Genomic DNA, 17,947 nt, shown 5'->3' with positions numbered 1-17,947 from the left:
GACGCTCAGGCTAACCCCACGCACACCCCCAGAAGCCCACGGCTGAAGTCGCATCATCCATTCTGTTCTCTGACGGCCGCGGCTGCGTGTGGCAGCGTCAACCTCACGGTGACACTTCACGTACGAACCAGCCCCCATCCGGAGCCGCTGAATAAGCGGGTGTTGAGAGCTGTCTCCCTCTCCCTCGGCTCAGGGAAAACGGGGCCCCAGGACCTCCATCCCTCGGCCGTGATCCTATGCCGGCTACATCGGCTTCTTACCTGTGTTGGGTTTTCTGGGGGTGGACGTGGGCTTCTTGACATCCTCTGAAGAGAAAAGACATTCCAGTCAGGAAAACGTGTGGCTGGGAAACTGAATCAACACTGGAGACAGTTCCCTTTCTGGGAGTTCCCTAGCGGCTCCGGGGGTTAAGGATCCAGTGTGGCAGTCCCTGATTACAGCTGTGGCTCGGGCTCGATCCTTGGCCAGGAACGTCCACAGGCTCCTGGCACAGCCAAAACCAATGCACACACACACAAAAAAACACTGGAGTTTCCGCTATAGCACAACAGGACCCGCGGCATCTTGGAAGCCCTGGAACGCAGGTTCAAACCTGGCGGGCATGGCGGGTTGGGGTCCCGGCACTGCCACATCGGTGACTTAGGTCTTAACTGTGGCTGGGATCTGATCCCTGGCCCCAGAACGCCACATGCTGCAGGGAGGCCCAAAAGGGGAAAAATAATAGAGAATTCCCTCCACTGCCACCAGCTTTTGGGGAGATGGCTGCACCCACACGTGGGGTTCCAGCTGCTGCACGGAACCCCAGGAGTTCAAATGATCTCCTGCGTTGAAGGCTGGGTCCCCCCCCCCCTTCGCCCGATTCCCACCCACCAGGAACCTCAGAAACATGATCTCATTTGGAAGCAGAGTCTTAGCAGATAATGTTGGTTAAGATGCTGTCACGGTGGCTTGGCACGAGGGCCCCTTATCAGAGGGCAACCTGGAAGCCCCGAAGCAGGCCCGGCAGGAAGGGGCCCCAGGAAGGCAGAGGCAGCGTTTGGGGCAAGGCAGCCACCAGCCACAGGGTGAACCCTCCCTCCCCTGCCCCCGGGTCAGCAAGCCCACTGGGGGACCAGCCACCTCCCTCAGCGTCTGGCACCCCTGCCTGGCACTTCCAGCCACCTCGGAAGTGCATGAGTCTCGTCATCGGCCTCAGACGGCTTTCACCAGATTAACCAGGATCCAGGAAAAACAGTCACGATATTTTATAAAACGCTTTTCAGAGGACTCACCATCAATAGCATCCGATAAATCAAAGTCTTGGCCTGAAAGGAAAAAAAAAGAAAGAAAAAAAAAAGAATTCAGTGAGCAATACATCAAGTTAAAGTCCATGGGGAAATTAAGAAAATAAATAAATAAATAAATAAAAACACGATTTGGGATTTTGCCATGGTGGTGGTATTTAGCGTCCTTCAAAATGCCGAAGGGGCTGTGTTTTCTCTTCTCCATTGAAATACTGACTTTTTGGACCAGAAAGTAAGAATACCTCCATGGATGCTGTAGCCACCTGAAGATAATAAGTGTTTACAGCATTTCAAACAGTCGGAAACCACGGGGATTCCACACGTGCGTGATTCTACACGAGCAGGTCTTTTAAAATGACTGAGTATCAATTTCTGGACACGACAGAGGAGCATGGGCAGAAAAACCCCTGCATCAGCAACTTCTCTGGAAGCCCACACCCGAAATATACTTCTTGCAGAATCACCAGGCAACCCCGAAAAACATACACTTTGTTTTTAAGCTCCTGGGATCCCCGAGAAGGAGACGCTGCCTTTTCCCCCACTGCGCTTCTGTCCCGTTGCTCTGGTGGGACGGAAACCCTTTGAATAGCTAGTTCTATCCCATGAATGATGGATTGAGCAAAAGCAAAAGATGGCTTGGATCCTCCGGTCAGCAGCCGAAAGGACAGTGACGCCGGGTCAGACAATCGTCGTGCAAGTTAGGAAGCAAAAGGGACACGTCTGACAGCTGAGGAAATGCTGGATGTGGAATGACCCGCCACCATCTCTCAGGCACCTGCAGAAGGCTGGCAGGTGTGCGGTCCCAGGGACTGTTTCACAGACAGGTGTCACCTGTAATTCTCTCTCTCTCCTCTGCGTGTGTGTGCATGGGTGTCTGTTTACCATGTGGTTTGAGGTGTATGTGTGGGGTTTTGTGGGTAGGTACGTGGGTGATTTCTACGTGTGTGTTAGTGTAGGCGGCGTGCAGGCTTTGTGTGTGTGTGCATCTGGAGGTGTGTCTGCGTGTCGTCTGGGGAGTATATTCCTAATTCAAAAAGACACAGGCACCCCAATGTTCGCAGCAGCACTCGTCACAATAGCCAAGACAGGGAAGCCACCTAAGTGTCCCTCGACAGAGGAATGGATCAAGAAGATGCGGTCCATATACACAATGGAATACGACTCAGCCATCAAAAAGGACGAAATAATGCCACATGCAGCAACATGGATGCAACTAGAGATTCTCATACGAAGGAAAGTAAGTCAGCCAGAGAAAGACGTATCATAGGAGAGCACTTCTCTGTGGAATCTGACATCTGGCACAAATGAGCCCATCTACAGAACAGAGGCAGACTCGCAGACAGAAAACAAAGCTACGGTTGCGAAAGGCAGGAGAGGAGTACATTCGGCTGGGATGAAAGATCTCTAACTAGGACCTGCTGTCCAGCGCAAGGAAAAACGACTCAACTCCTGTAATTGCCCATCATGGAAGAGAATCTGAAACTATACATGGAGACACATCACGGAATCACGGTGCCATACACCTGAAGCGAACACAATATTGTAAAGAATTGTGTTGTGGTGTTCTCCCAATATATGAAGAATGACATGTGCCCCAAACTTAAACCACAAAGACCAGGCAGCAGAAGCAGCAGCTCTGGGAACAGCCCAGCCCCACGCTGGGGCATAGTTTTCCATCGTGGAGCAGGGAAGGTGCCAGACCCAACCAACCAACAAAAGTTATTCTGCTCTATCTGCAGCAGTGATGCACACAGGAAAGCAGACGGGGCTTTTATCAGCCGGGAAGACCCGAGCCCATATAGCGTATGCCAGGTCCTGTGCAGCTGCGCAGAAACCCACACGGGCCACCGCCCTCCACAGTCTCTCTGCCGGAAGGGAGGGCGCTGCGACCTTTCTGGGGTGCCCACCCTCCCTATCATTGGGGCCGCCCCCACATCTCAGGGGCTCTTCCAGGCAGCTGGGACAAAGGGCCCCACACAGAGGGCTTCCAGGAGGGGACCACGCAGAGTTCTGGAGGGCAAGCGGGAATGTGGAAAGAACAAACGCACCAGTCTCTTTGGAGGGTGAAACCCAACAGCGACCGTCCGCCACGTAAGACTCCTCCACGGAAGGCGTGTGCACACATCCGTGTGTACGGGTATATTCGTGTGCGCAGGGGCGTCCGTGTGCACGCGCACTGAGCCTGAGTGAACTGCACCTGCGCCCTCGGTACACGTGTGCGTGCAGATCCACAGGCACTGGTGCAGGTGGACATGCATGTGTGTGCTCACAGGTGGGTGTGCGCACGCGCGCGCGCAAAGATGCACAGGACTGCTGTGTGAGTGGGTGTGTGGGTGCCTGTACCCTGCGTGGCATTGTGAGTGTATGTGCCAGTGTGTGATGACCCTGTGTCCAGGGCCAGGCACCTCCCCAGCCCAGCCCCACTCCTCCACCCCCCGCCCCACCCACTCTCCCAGAGGCTCCACCCACTCCCCTAGAGGTCACGGCTGACCCCACGTGGCTCCGACGCAGACCCAGGGGGCGCGGGGAGCAGACCCTTGTGGCAGAGCCGGAGCCGGGTGCAGGGTCCCAGCCTCCGAGCCGTCATGCAAAGCATTTAGCTTCCTCCTAAACTGGCCAGCAGCGCAGCCCAGCCCAGCCCAGCCCAGCAGCAGAGGCCTGCTCAGCTCAGTCTCCAGGGTTTCCGAGCGGCCCCCCTCCCCCAAACCTCCAGCTGTGACGGGGAACCCACGGTGACTCACGCGGGTGTGGCAGCCCCACCGGATGCAGAGCCTGACTCAGCCGCACAGCACCCTCCCTGCGCAGCTGTCTGTTCTCTGTCCTTCACCCCGAGACCACAGGGCCCCCCTGGGCCCGGGCTCCTCCCTGGGGAAGGGCGTGCGTGCACCTGCCTTGCGAACCCACTGAACCTCGAATTGGGATTTGACAGCCACACACTGGGCAAGTGACAACGGCACAGCAGGGGCCCAGGATCCGGTTTCTCGAAAATCCTATCAGGATGGCGCACTGATGCAGAAATAAAATTTAGGACACACCAGTGGGGTTGGGGGGGAGGGCGTGGGATGGACGGGGAGGCTGGGGTCAGTAGATGCAAACTAGGACATGGAGAATGGATACGCAATGGGGCCCTGCTGTCCAGCACAGGGAACTCTATCCAGTCTCTTAGGACAGAACATGCTGGAAGATAATGTAAGAAAAAGAATGTGTATATATATATATATATATATATATATATATATATATATATATATATGACTCGGTCACTTTTCTGTACAACAGAAGTTGGCACAACGTTGTAAATCAGCTATACGCTAATAAATACAATAAAAATGCTAAAAAAACCCCAAAATTAGAACAGAGACACTACCAATAACAGAAGTTAAAAAGTACATAATTTATGCAAGGAACTTAGAAGTTACATAAGTAAATAAAATAGAAATAAGTTCTAGAAAAATCAGCTATACGCTAATAAATAAAATAAAAATGCTAAAAAACCCCCAAAAATTAGAACAGAGACACTACCAATAACAGAAGTTAAAAAGTACATAATTTATGCAAGGAACTTAGAAGTTACATAAGTAAATAAAATAGAAATAAGTTCTAGAAATTAGACGAGAAAGAAAATGTAGTTGTAATAATAATTACAGAAATGACAAGCCGTATAATTTATAACTTATATATAGGATGTATAAATTATATAGATACATAAAAATAAGGAGAAATAAGCCATAGAAGATTTAGAAGAGAAAGAAGATATAAATGTAATTATGGAAATTATAAATTATGTCATGTATCTTTGACAGACAGAATTTATAAATTAATAACATAGAAATAAATTCTAGAAATAAAATTGGAAGAGAAAATATTGTTACAATAATACAGAAATGACAAACTATGATTTATACTTTATATAATAGAATATATAAATTATGGAAGTAACTATATGAAATAAGTAGAAAGTATAGAATGAGAATTATAAGAAAAATAGAATAGAAATTGTAAATCTGTAATTAGGTAAATTACAAATTATGCCGTCTTTTATATACAAGTTATAAATCACATAAATAACTATGTAAATAAAATAGGAATTAATTGTAGAAATAAAATTAGAAAAGAAAGGAAATAGTGCCAACAACAGAAATGACAAACTACAATTTGTAATTTTGTACAAAACACAAATTTTATAAGTAAATATACACAAATAAGCAGAAATAAGCTATAGAAGCAAAATTAGAAGAGAAATAAAATATAAATGTAGTTGGAGGAGCTACAAATTACATCATTTATACTGTAGACCCAGAAATTATGAATTATATAAATAAAATAGAAATAAGGATGGAAATAAGGTATAATCGTTTATAGGAACAAATTATAAAATGGTGAATTATGGAATGGATGCACAGAACATCAGAGGGCCCCAGCCTCGATCCGTTCCCGGAGCCCCTTGCATCTCCAGAAACTGGCCCAAACTAGACCTGACAACTCTGGTTATTAATCAGAGTCGAGTCATAGCACTCGCGGGGGTTTTGTTCCAGAGTCGCTGCAAACGCTGAACACACTCACGTAACCGTGGCTCCTGGGGAAATCCAGAGTTAATGCCTACCCTCTCGGAACTCGATCGGCTCATCCACACCTAACCCAGTTTTACGACTGTTTCTGCCTAATTTAATCTCATCGAATCCGTCTCGTTGATGCCCACGGCACTATCGCTCCCGCCGGGACAAAGCCCATCTCACACACCTACGTTCTCTGCCAGGCATTGGGCAGCCTCCTTGTGCTTAGAGGCAGCGCCTGGCACTTCAGCACTTGGGGGCTGTGTGAAACAACAGCAAAGTCACAGGCATAAAGGGCAAAAATGCAAACAGGGGGCATTACACAGCCCGCAAAAAAGACACTTGTTTACAGTCCAAGACCTGAAAGTGGCTTTTGTTGTTGTTGCTGCTGCTGCCCTGCACAAATCGCTGAACTCAGAGACTGGATTTGGGAGTTACAAGTAAGTGGTAGCAAGAAGGCAGATGCACAGATGGGGGGTCTGTGACTCCCGAGGAGGCATGGGTACTTAAGGAAAAATTTACCATCACCCCAGCATCTTGTGAAGGACTTGGGAAGGGGGGGGTGTGCTCAGACAGTTTGGGCACCCTGGCCATCCATGCCAATCTTTTCTGTCCAGGCCAGGAAAACTCCTATTCATCCCTCAAAGCCCTGAGATGATGCTGCCTCCTCCTGAAAGCCCTTGGCATCCCTCCCAGCCAGGACTCAAGCTTTTCCACCAGTGAGTCTGAGAAGCATGGCCTCTGAGCCAATCGAATCAGAAACTCTGGGGGCCGAGACCCAGGTACCGGGGTACTAAGGCCCACCTAAAGGATGCCAATGTGTGTCCCAGTCTGCAGGCCCGGCCACAGATCTTTCCTTCCTGAGCTGCCGTGGCTGGTCCCTTCTCTCTCTCATTCCTGGTCCCTTGGCCCAGGCTCCACCACCGGCCTCAGCTGGGACCAGGGTCTGGTTCACCTGCACACTACGTAGTTGGTTTAATATAAATCGGTGTCCTCGGCAATCCTGTGTATTTCCTCTTCTTCAAAAAATGTTTTTATTACAGTGGATTTACAATGTTCTGTCAATTTCTGTCCAGAAAAGTGACCCTGTTATAACGTCATCTAATCACTAGCGATGGAAGAGGATGGAAGATAATGTGAGAAAAACAACGTATATCTACGTATTTAATCTCAGGCATTAAAAAATATATTATTATGAGAGGGAGTCCCCAGGCCTCCTCAAAGTGTCCCAGGATCCAGGGAGGAAAGAAGTTAAGGGCTCCTTGTATTCATTTAGGAAGGAAGTCGGTTGGGGGTGGCAGGGAGAGGTCTCACAAAGAACACAGAGATGGAGAAAGGAGCATTGCGTGGATGAAGAAAGAGAATATGGAATCAAGAGAATTCACCACCCTCAGATACGGGAGAAATGGCAGGAATGAAGGGTGACTGTTCTGGTTGAGAATCTGGGCAAACGGTCATATCACAAAAGGTAGGAATGAAGGAGGAGACCCAAGTCTGGAGAAAATCCTGAGAAACTCAGGATGTGGATCACTGCTGACACAACGGATGCGGCCAGAAGGACCTGAGACCTATCAGCAGCTACCAAGCTCATTCCCCATCCCCACATCCTTTCCCCTCCCAGATTCCCTCCCAGCTCTGAGTCAGCGCCTTGTCTTGCTGGAATCTAACCCATTGCCTGGTGAAATGTCGATGATGCATCTGGGTGCTGGTGGCTTCAGAGCAATGAGATAATAACGACCCCCCTCCTGTTGGAAACCCCTGGAGACAGTTTACTGCAGCCATCCAGCTCTCCACCCACAGATCTTTGATCATCTATCACCTGGAGTTCCTGTCACAGCACAACAGGATTGGCAGTGTCTTGGGAGCAGTGGGACGCAGGTTCGATCCCCAGCCCGGCCCAGTGGGTTAAGGATCCAGCAGCACTGCAAGTGCGGCCCAAGTGCCAACTGTGGCTCGGATCTGATCCCTGCCCGGGGAGCTCCATATGCTGAGGGGTGGCCAAAAAAAGAAAAAAAAAATTATCTGTCCTCTGTCATCTTCTATCCGCCTAATCTTCCATTGTCTATTTTTCTGTCTATCTTAGGTACCTATCTACCAATCACCTCTATATCTATTTATCAATCAACCTGTTTACCTATTATCTTCTGCAAATCACGTCTCTGACATAACTTCATATCTATTATCTCTCATCTACCTGTGTATCCATCTGTCTACCTACGTGTCCGTTACGTATCTCTGTCTACTATCTATTATCTATCCATCTACCTATTATGTGTATCTATCTACTTATCATCCATCCATCCATCCAGTCCATCTGTCCATCTGTCCTACCAACGTGACTATCTATTATGTCTAGCTTGCTATCTATCTATCTATCCATCCATCCATCCATCCGTCATCCGTCTATCCCCCTACCAATCTATTACCTATCTATCAACTACCTATCGGGTATGTCTATCTGTCTGTCTATTCTGTATATCTCTGTATCTGTCATCTATCTATGCACCTACCTGCCTATCCATCAACTCCCTGTCCACCTCTTACCCATCCATCCATCTATCCATCTATCAATCCATCCATCCACCCGCCTATGTCCCTACCGACCTATCTCTTGTGTATATCTATCCATCATCCATCTCTGTAGCAAACTATCTATTATGTATATCTGCCCATCAATGATCAATTACGTATATCTATTATGCGTATCTCTGAATCTATTTCTCTCTCATATATATCTCTGTATCTGTCTATCTCTCTACCTACCTACCTGCCTATTATCGACTCCCTATCTATCTCTTACCCACCCACCCATCCAGCATCTAGAGCATCTAACACGTGCTCCCTCCCTCCAGCCTGGACACCAGTCCGTAAGTGAAGGCCTCAGCACCCAGGGGCCCTTGACCTTCCAAGCCACACTCCTCCAGAACCCCGGGGACACCCCGGTCACACCCATCGCCCACTCCCCTGGGACCCATCCATACCCTTCCCCCTTCCTGCGCCCCGGAGCTGCTCAGTGCCCAACACCCAGAACCCTCCTTCCTGCATCCTTTCACCCAGAGAGGTGCCTTTTGTGCTGACCACGCAGGAAAGAGAGGCACTGGACCTCCAGCCAGCAGGGACCCACGCCCTTTGAGCAGAGGAGACAGCTCAGTGCCGCAGCCGCTGACCGGCAGCGCTTGGGTCCCTGCCGTGTTTCTAAAATCTGTGCATGTTCAGACAACATCCGCTTGCGGCCTGTCCATCAGTAACTCCGGTCCAGGGCGTTGCCTCGGCCCTGATGCATCTTTCGGGTCCGCTGAGCGCCACCAGCCCGGGGCCAGGGGGAGGCTCTGATGCTGCGGAAACCCACCGACGTAGCAGGAATCCTCTGGTTACACTGTCTCAGGCCGACTCATGTTTTCCAAGCCTGGGAGGGCAGCAGCTCAGGCTCCTCCCCTGCCTGCTCAGGAAGGGCGGTGAACAGCAGGAAATAAAGTTAATTCTCGCTCTGTGTGAAGCTGCTGGTCTTTGGCTTGAAGGCAATGAACGTGTCGAGATAAAAAAAAAAAAAAAGGGACCCTATCACCAAGATCACGTGTGGGGACAGGATGCAGAACCGTGAAAAGGGGCCTCGATTGGCGACGGATTGCAACCTCTCTCGCCTGCCCAGCCGAGGAAACAAAGGCATTTCCCATCCTGGTCCCCGCCAGCCACCCAGAACCGCAGGACCTGCCCGGAAGCCTGCGATGCTTGCTTTGCAAAACGCGGATGGATGACGTGGGTGTTTTCTACCCCGGTCTGGTTTCTTTTCTTCTTTTCAAGGCAGCTTGACACACACTAAATTCACAGCCCTAACGGCCGCTGGCAGCGCAGCAGCTCAGCTCGTAGGGTTGGCATCTGCCTCTGGGGGTGGGGGTGTGAGGGGGAATAAACCACCTGTCTGGCTTCCTGTGGAGGGGAGGGGATTTTTTTAAAAAAGAATATGAGACCCAGGACGGCGGCCACACTGAGTCATCCTGAGACAAAGCTGCAAGAAACACAGCCGTGGGCTCTCTCCCCAAACGGCTGGCCGAACTCAGAAATTCAAAAAAAGAAAAACCAAACCAGGAGCTCTAAGGTCCCATCGGGGGACAGGGGCACAGGTACAGACGTGAAAGGCACGGGCAGACCTTGGGTTTTAACTCGTTTAGTTCCCCTCTCTCACCCAGAGATGAGCGTCAGCCAAAAAAGCAGCTGGAAGTGTTTGGCTTCACCGCCTTTTTCACACATCAAGGGTTCGGGGCAACCCTGCTTTGACCAGATTTATGGGTGACGTTTTTCCAAACAGCATCATTCCGTCACGGCCGGTGTGCATGTCACATTTCAGTTTGCTACGGTTCAGCCTTTTCCTGGAAGGTGATGATGTGGGATGGTGCCCCTGGATGCAGGCTCGTGGATGTCACGACAGCTCAGAGGCTGGGAGGAGGGCAAGCACGTGTTAGCAAGAGGGTATTTTTTTTAATAAAGGCATGTGCACTGTTTTTTTTTTTTTGTTTTGTTTTTGCAGATCTAACACTTTGGCACAGTTTGTAGACTACCACCTAGAGTCAATGTCATTTGGGGGGGGGGGTGCTGCATCTGCAGCATATGGAAGTTCCCAGGCTAGAGGTCAAATCGGACCTCCAGCTGCCCGCCTACACCACAGCCACAGCGATGCAGGATCCGAACCACATTTCTGACCCACACCACAGCTCACGGCAGCGCCAGACCCTTAACCCTTAACTGATCGAGGCCAGGGCTCGAACCTGCCTCCTCATGGGTCCGAGTCGGATTCGTCTCCACTGCGCCACGACGGGCGCTCTGAGTCGAGCTCACTTTTACATGCCCCGGAAACTCAAAAAATCCGCGTGCCTCGCGTCATTAGAGGAGTCTGCAACCCAACCAGCCGCATCTCCGAGGGGCGCCTGTGCGATGAATCAGGTAAGGACACACAGGACTCCTGCTCCGAGACCCTCTTTTAGCCAGGAGATGAGGGTAAAGCAAAAAAAAGAACACCTAGGGACGGATGCTCCCTGCAAGGGCAAAGCCAAAACCAGAAGCAATAGGGCAGCATCCCTTCGGACCAGCCAGTTCTGTATCCTGCACAACCTGGAGATGCTCCCAGGATGCAAATGCCCCGAGTTCCTCGCGGTTGCTATGGCGGATGGATATGTGTGCGTGTCACGTGGGTCTTTGTCCTGCAAGGCTGCAAAGGTGACTATACACACAAAATAAAAGCCCCGAGGAAACCAAAGGCTGCCCTTTGCATCGAGAAGCTCTTTCTCTGTCCTTTTCAAAGGCGTGTCAATATTTTCAACGGCTCAATGGGCCTGTTTTGACAACCTGGACATAATGGGTGACATTCACCTCACAGTGTCTTTGCAGGTGTCGAGGGTCACCTGTGATGCTTGTCACATCCTGGCGTCACGCTTACGCAATAATAAAATGGGTTTCTTTCTGTTCTTCCCTGGTGGAGAGGTTTCTGGGTTTGATTTTTTTTTTTTCTTTCTGGATCTCCATCCTTTTTGTTTTAATTCAAAGAAAAATTGTGGGGCGTTCCCATCGGGGCTCAGTGGGTGACAAACCCAACTAGCGTCCATGAGGACGTGGGTTCAATCCCAGGCCCCGCTCAGTGGGTGGAGGATCTGGCGTTGCAGTGAGGTGTGTGTGGTGGAGGTGACAGATGTGGCTTGGATCTGGTGTTGCCGCAGCTGTGGTGTGGGCTGGCAGGTGCAGCTCTAATTCAGCCCCTGGCCTGGGAACTTCCACATGCGTCAGGAGTGGCCCTAAAAAGACAAAAAAAGAAAGAAAGAAAGAAAAAGAACTGTGCCAGAACGTGGCACAACGTGGTAAATCAACTCTACTTATTAAAGTGTTGGTCTACACCACTAAACATGGCACAGCGTCTTTATTTTTTAAATTAAAAGTACCGTTGGAATATCGTGTGTAAGTCATACGCCACCCCTGACTCTCTAGCCCTAAAAGAACCCACCGTGATGGGAAAATGCCCGTCAGGACAAATCCTCGTGCTCCGCCTGTGTGGCCGTCAGTCTCCTCTGGAAGGAAAAACATCAGCTGGAAAAAATTCCGGGTGTCATCAGCGAAGTCCCACCAGGCCGGCTGGAGGGCAGACGGGCTGAACCTCTCAATCCGAACCGCTGTGTTCTTTTTTCAACAACTCACATGTCATCCACATGAAGAAGAGGTCCCCCCTCCCCCCCATCAAGTATATTAATGGCTCCAGATGCAAAAATAAATAAATGAACAGAAGTGTGGCAACAGCATAAACTGAGAATGGAGACAGAGCCAAAGCACTGCGGGAAACGAGACACAGTTCACTTTTATCAGAGCCAAACACGCAGGCAGGACAATGCAACCCACTTCCTGCACTGGCCGGGCAGGAACAGGCATCCCTTCCCTCCATCAGGGGGGGAGAGAGACAGTAGGCAGCAGAGGCCTGGGGTGGGAGCGAGGAGTCCCCCAGACCGTAGGCGTCCCCCTCCCAGGCATCAGTTCCTGGAGGTCTTTCTGGGTTTGGTGAGTCAGGATACGAAACGGCGCAGGGCTCCCCCACCCAGAACCACGCGTGGCCCTTCAGCGTGGGCTCCATGCATTCAGCACCGTCCTGGACCACGTCTCAGCCGTCCCTCTCTGAGGTCGCCCCGGCGTCTGCTGGCTTAGATCCTGGGATGTGATTTTTCTGCTTCTTGTCTTTTTTTTTTCTTTTTAGGGCTGCAGCAGCAGCACATGGAAGTTCTCCATCTAGGGGTCCAATCGGAGCTGCAGGTGCCGGCCTACACCACAGCCACAACTACGCCAGATCCTTAACGTACTGAACGGGGCCAGGGATGGAACCCGCATTCTCAGGGAGACAATGTCAGGTCCTTAACCCTCTGAGCCGCAAGGGGAACTCCTAATTTTTCTAACAGGAGGACGAATACTCAATCAAAACAGCCAGTGACCGACAACCTAGACTGCCTAATGCTTACAAATGCGGGGCAGCCTCACCTGCAGCACTGCTAGCCTTTTTGGGGAAGGAGGATTTGGGGGGGGGCAGCATCCCTGGCCATCTGCCCCACCCCCAGTGGCAGGGGAAGTCGTGCTCCATTTCAGGCTTGGGAACTCAGCACCCTGGGTCCCCAGGCGTCTGAAACCAGCCCAGAGCTATCCCGCACCCCAGGGGAAACTGGTCCCTGACTCAACGGGCTTTTGTAGCCAGACGAGAAACCACGCCAAACCCATATTTCTAGAGGGACGTGCGCTCTCAAAAACAGCTCCAAACAAAATTTCCTGTAAAACCCCATTTGTGTCTTGGGAACAGCCCGTTCCCTGCCGGGGCCGCCAGAAGGATCAGGCGGGCGGGGAGGGCTGGGGCCAGGCTGGTTCCCCGCCCCCTGCCACCCCAGTGCCCCTCAATCCGCAGGGGCCACTGGCTGAAACCACCAACCACGCCGGAGCGGCTGGTGAACGACCTGCCTAGAAACCAGGCAAATGAGATTGTGAAGATTGTTATACAACTACAGATGTGATAGGTTCATTTGAGTAATAAAAAAAAAATGAGGATAAAGTGAGTATACAGAGAAAAAAAAAAAAAAAAAGAAACCACGGAATTCTGATGTGACCGTCACCGCTCTTTGGCCCTGGGTCTTACTGGCCTGCTGAGCTGTCTCTCTTCCACCCAGAGATGCTCCATTGTTGGGTGACCCGAAACCCATCCCATCTTCCCCACCCCCACCCCCCCCAACACGGGAGGGGCTCGGTGGGGAATTAAGTCACAAAGCGTGACTGCAGGCGTGGCTGGAGGGATGCATGAAAAAGTCTTGTGAGCAGCTGTGACTCAGACACACACAGCAGAAAAGCAAAACAAACAAACAAAAAAACCCAACCAACCAACCAACCAAAAAAAAAAAAAATCTGTGAAAAACTTTGTGGTGGGGCAGCCAAGCCAGTTTAACGGAGCAAAGAGAGAAACAGGAAACTCATTCCAGCCCCCGGGGCCCCACCCCAGCAAGCTGTAAACTCCCAAGAGGTCCCCATGAATCCAGCTTAAATTAAGCCTCTAAGAGAAGGCACAACTTCTAGAATACGTGGGATGCTAAAAGCGCTGACACGAAGTAGCAACAGAAAAATAGGGGCGGGGCGGAATGGAGGGAAGGAGTCAAAATTCAAATTCTAGCTCAGAGCTGGAAATTTCCCGGGGCGGGAGCAATGAGGAGTTTGGGGGTTAGTAGAGGCAAAACTATGACATTTAAGATGGATGAGCCGTGAGGTCCTGCTGTCCAGCACAGGGAACTCTATCCAGTCTCTTGGGATAGACCAGGATGGAAAACAGGACTAAAAAAATAAAGTCTATATATGTTTGACTGGGTCACTTTGCTGTACAGCAGAAATTGGCACAACATTGTAAATCAACTATAATCTTTTTTTTTTTTTTGTCTTTTCTTTCTTTCTTTCTTTTTTTTTTTTTTTTTTTGGTATTTTTTAGGGCTGCACCTGTGACATATGGAGGTTCCCAGGCTAGGGGTCTCACCAGAGCTATAACTGCCGGCCTACACCACAGCCACAGCCACGCCAGATCCAAGCCGGGTCTTCGACCTACACCACAGCTCACGGCAATGCTGGATCCTCAACCCACTGAGCGAGGCCAGGGATCGACCCCGCCACCTCATGGTTCCTAGTCAGAGTCATTTCCGCTGCGCCACGACGGGAACTCCATAAATCAACTCTACTTTAATCTAAAAAAACACATCTCCAGGGACACACCAAGCCTTCTCGGTCCCATGCCTGGTGGCTAAAATGTGTCCACCACCTGTAAGAAAAAGCCCTGAAAAGTCAGGGCCTGTGAGGCTGTCCACTTAAAAGTAACCACATACCCGAGGGAAAACGACCTTATCCGGAGAATCCTGCTTTTTTTTTTTTTTTTTTTTTTTTTTTTGTCTTTTTGCTATTTCTTTGGGCCGCTCCCGCGGCATATGGAGGTTCCCAGGCTAGGGGTCGAATCGGAGCTGCAGCCCCCGGCCCACGCCGGAGCCACAGCAACGCAGGATCCGATCCGCGTCTACAACCCACACCACAGCTCACGGCAACGCCGGATCGTTAACCCACTGAGCAAGGGCAGGGACCGAACCCGCAACCTCATGGTTCCTAGTCGGATTCGTTAACCACTGCGCCACGACGGGAACTCCTGTTTTTGTTTTTTTTTAAGCCACGCCCAGCAGAGGTCCAACTTTTCTTTTAAGAGGAGAGTCTAGAAAACGGGATTGCAATTGCCCTCGTACAAGGAGCGAGACGGACAACTGCAGGCAATAATCAGAAGGCAGCCAGGCTGGGTGTGGGCACCCAGGCGACCTCCGTTCTCTGACTTATCTACGGGGACCCAGATGACAACCAGCCAAGACAACGCTTTTCCGGACCGCGGCGCTCTGCACGCGAGCCGCGCGCCCGCGCTCACGGAAACGCGCGCGCCCCGGACGCGCCAAGGGGTGTCGGGGGTTTCCAGGGCAGCCTCCCTCTCCCCTCCCCCGGCCTTCGGGCTCACGGGCCGAGGCCAAATTTAGGCCCCGGCCGCAGGGCGTGGCTCTCCGCGGCGACCCGGGCGGCCTCCGCGCGCCGGGACAAAGGCGCGGCCCCGGGGCCCCGCCAACGCGCAGGGGACACCCGGGGCGGGCGCGGGGGCGCAGAAGCGCGCCCAGAAGCCGCAGGGAACCCCTGGGCGGGGAGGAGGCCTCGAGGGCCGCCGATTCCCCCCCCTGCCCGGCGAGCCGCCCCGTGCCTCCAACTTTAGGTCGGTGAACTTGAAAACAAACCCTGACGTTCCGCCTCCCGAGCGAGTCCAAAGGCGCCCAGGAAGAAAGTGGGGGGCGGAGGGGGGGAGAGTGCGGCCTTGGGGGCGTCGGCCACCCGTTGGCACCGCGCGTCCTTCTTGCCCGGGAGCAGGGCCCGGGGGTCCCCGGCGCGCCCCCCTTGTGCGCAAACCCCGACCCACACACAGGGCGACCCCCAAAGTAGCCTGCCCCCAAGTTACGTCCCCCACACAGCGCGCCCCCCCAAGTCCACCCCCCGTAGTGCGACCCCCAAAGTCCGTCCCCCACACACGGAGGTCGCCTCAGAGCGCCGCACGCACCCCTGCGGCCCTTCCCCAGGGTCCCCGCGCGGGTCCCCAAGGCCGGCCCGCGCCCCCGCGGGCCCCACTGCCACCGCTCACTCACCCGGGGTGGGCGGCACGGTGCCCAGCAGGGCGAGCAGCAGCAGCACGAGGGCGGCCCAGCGGGCCATGGTGCGCCGGGAACCGCACGGGGAGCGTCCCTGGAGTGGCGCGCGGACGGCGGCGGCGGGAGGGACACCCCCACGGGCGGGGCCGGCGGCGGAACCGGGAGAGGGTGCGGCGTGGTCGCCCCGCCCCGGCCCCGAGCTCTCCCCGCCCGTGGACCTCCCAGCCCGGGCGCCGGGGAGGGGCGGGGACTGCGACTCCTGCGCCGCGCGGGGATCGGCAGCGGCCGCTCGCCCCCTGCCAGCTGTCTCTACCCGGGACCCCCAGGGCGGCCTCTCTGGGTGGCCGAGGGAAGCCCCCCCTCGCTTCTTGTCAAGGGTGCCCCGGGGCGCCGCGGATGCAGCAGCCCGCGCGCTCTGGAGTCAGTCAGTCTGCAGCTGCCGGGAGCCGAGCACAGGCCGCGATTCAGACCCGAGTCCCCTCCCGCGTCAAGGCGGCCGGTGCCCGGGGTGGGGGTGGGGGCGGGCGGTGTCCCTGGCGACCGTCTCCAGCCACAGCAGCAATGCGGGTGCTGTTCCCTGTCCCGGGGCACCCTTGCTCTCTGAATGCCAGGCCTGGAGGTTTTATTTATGTATGTCCACATGGAGGCATTTTGAAGACTTCTCTAATTCAGTAAGAGGACTTGGCTTTTGCAAGAACACGCTGCCATCCTTGGCGGAAAATAAAAAATTTCTATAACATCATGCGGATGCTTTGGCGTCGAGAAGCTATCATGTCCAGCATCGACATAAAGTTAATTGAAAAAGCTTCCTGCGTTCTATCCAGACGCCATGGGACCTGCGACAAGTCCCTAAGCCAGACCAGGAGCAAGACAGGACGTCTGCAGGGACAGGCCTCTTGCTCCACGTGGGAGACCCAGGGGTGGTCCTGGGTGAGACACTTGAAAGTGTCATAGATGAATCCCTAATGCATCTTCACTCATCACTTTAATTGTTGCTACAAAAAAACAAAACAAAACAAAAAAACATGGCATTCTCGCTATGGTATAACAGAATCAGTGGTGTCACAGGAGCACTGGGTGGAAGGTTCCAGCCCCTGCCTGGCAACCCTGAGTTAGGATATTGCCGGGAGCCAAGAAAATACAAGAAGCCGAGGAAGGGAGCTTGCGTGAACGGTGCAGTTCCGAGGACAAGCTCCTAATCAGGAAAAGGGGCCTGTCTGAACGGTACCATTCCGAGGGCAGGTTCCTAAACAAGGGGTTGCCTGCCTGCAGGGCACAGTTCCGAGGACAGGCCCCAGAGGACAATGAGGCTCGCCTGCTGACATAGGTGGAAAACTAAATTTCCCAGGAAATAATTTCCATTTAGTGTTGCTGAGTGGGGGGTTGTTCCATGGATGACTTAGTCTTTTCCGTTATTCACTTGCTATTCCGTTTTCCTCAGTCTTTCCTGATTATTTACTTATTATTCTTATGTCCCTTCTTATTGTCCTGTGGTGATTTGTGACTTAACAAAATTGCCACAATAGTGTAATAAAAATTTCATCCTGAAGGATTTTTCCCCTGTTTAAATCCAACTTAGTTAAAACATAGTGTTTATCTATTAACTAGTTATATAGTAAACTTTAGAGTTAGGATTTTAATGAGGTCCATAGAAGTTAGCCATATCTTATCCAAAAAACCTAGCTGTGAGTTTTGTCTTTGATTTTAAAAGCTTTTTAGTGATAGCTAGTTTAATTAAGTTGGTTTATATTTACTTACACTGTCTCCCTGCCATACCACTTTGAAGATAAGCACCAGTCTACAAACAAAGTTTGTAAATGCTAAATTCTTGTGTTTTATGGCCTCTTCAAAGTACTCACTCAGCTTAGTTAAGATAGACATCTTAAAACAGGATGCACGGCTG

General features: G+C 52.0%; 2 long non-coding RNA genes across 9 annotated transcripts in view; both read right to left on the bottom strand.

Annotated features, from left to right (window-relative positions):
• LOC100624156 (CD99 antigen) overlaps positions 1–16,182 on the bottom strand; it is a 37,947-nt gene extending 21,765 nt beyond the window's left edge. For all 8 annotated transcript variants that reach the window (XR_014836190.1, XR_014836191.1, XR_002340897.2 and 5 more), the window contains exons 1-3: positions 16,042–16,182; positions 1,272–1,304; positions 261–305 (exon numbers count right to left, since the gene is read on the bottom strand). This is a non-coding gene — a long non-coding RNA (CD99 antigen). The remainder of the gene's footprint in view (positions 1–260; positions 306–1,271; positions 1,305–16,041) is intronic.
• LOC110257870 (uncharacterized) lies at positions 4,660–12,651 on the bottom strand. The gene is made up of 2 exons (XR_002340899.2): positions 11,826–12,651; positions 4,660–10,270 (listed from the first exon to the last, which is right to left on the bottom strand). It is a non-coding gene; the product is annotated as an uncharacterized LOC110257870 (long non-coding RNA).
• Positions 16,183–17,947: the final 1,765 nt, after the last annotated feature.

The sequence above is a fragment of the Sus scrofa genome, chromosome Y (assembly GCF_054392235.1).
Source record: "Sus scrofa isolate SSC_HxYL_T2T_F1_AM1 chromosome Y, Sscrofa_HxYL_maternal_Yorkshire_Landrace_v2.0, whole genome shotgun sequence".
Taxonomy (NCBI): Eukaryota; Metazoa; Chordata; class Mammalia; order Artiodactyla; family Suidae; genus Sus; species Sus scrofa.
This window is presented reverse-complemented; position numbering and strand designations above follow the sequence as displayed.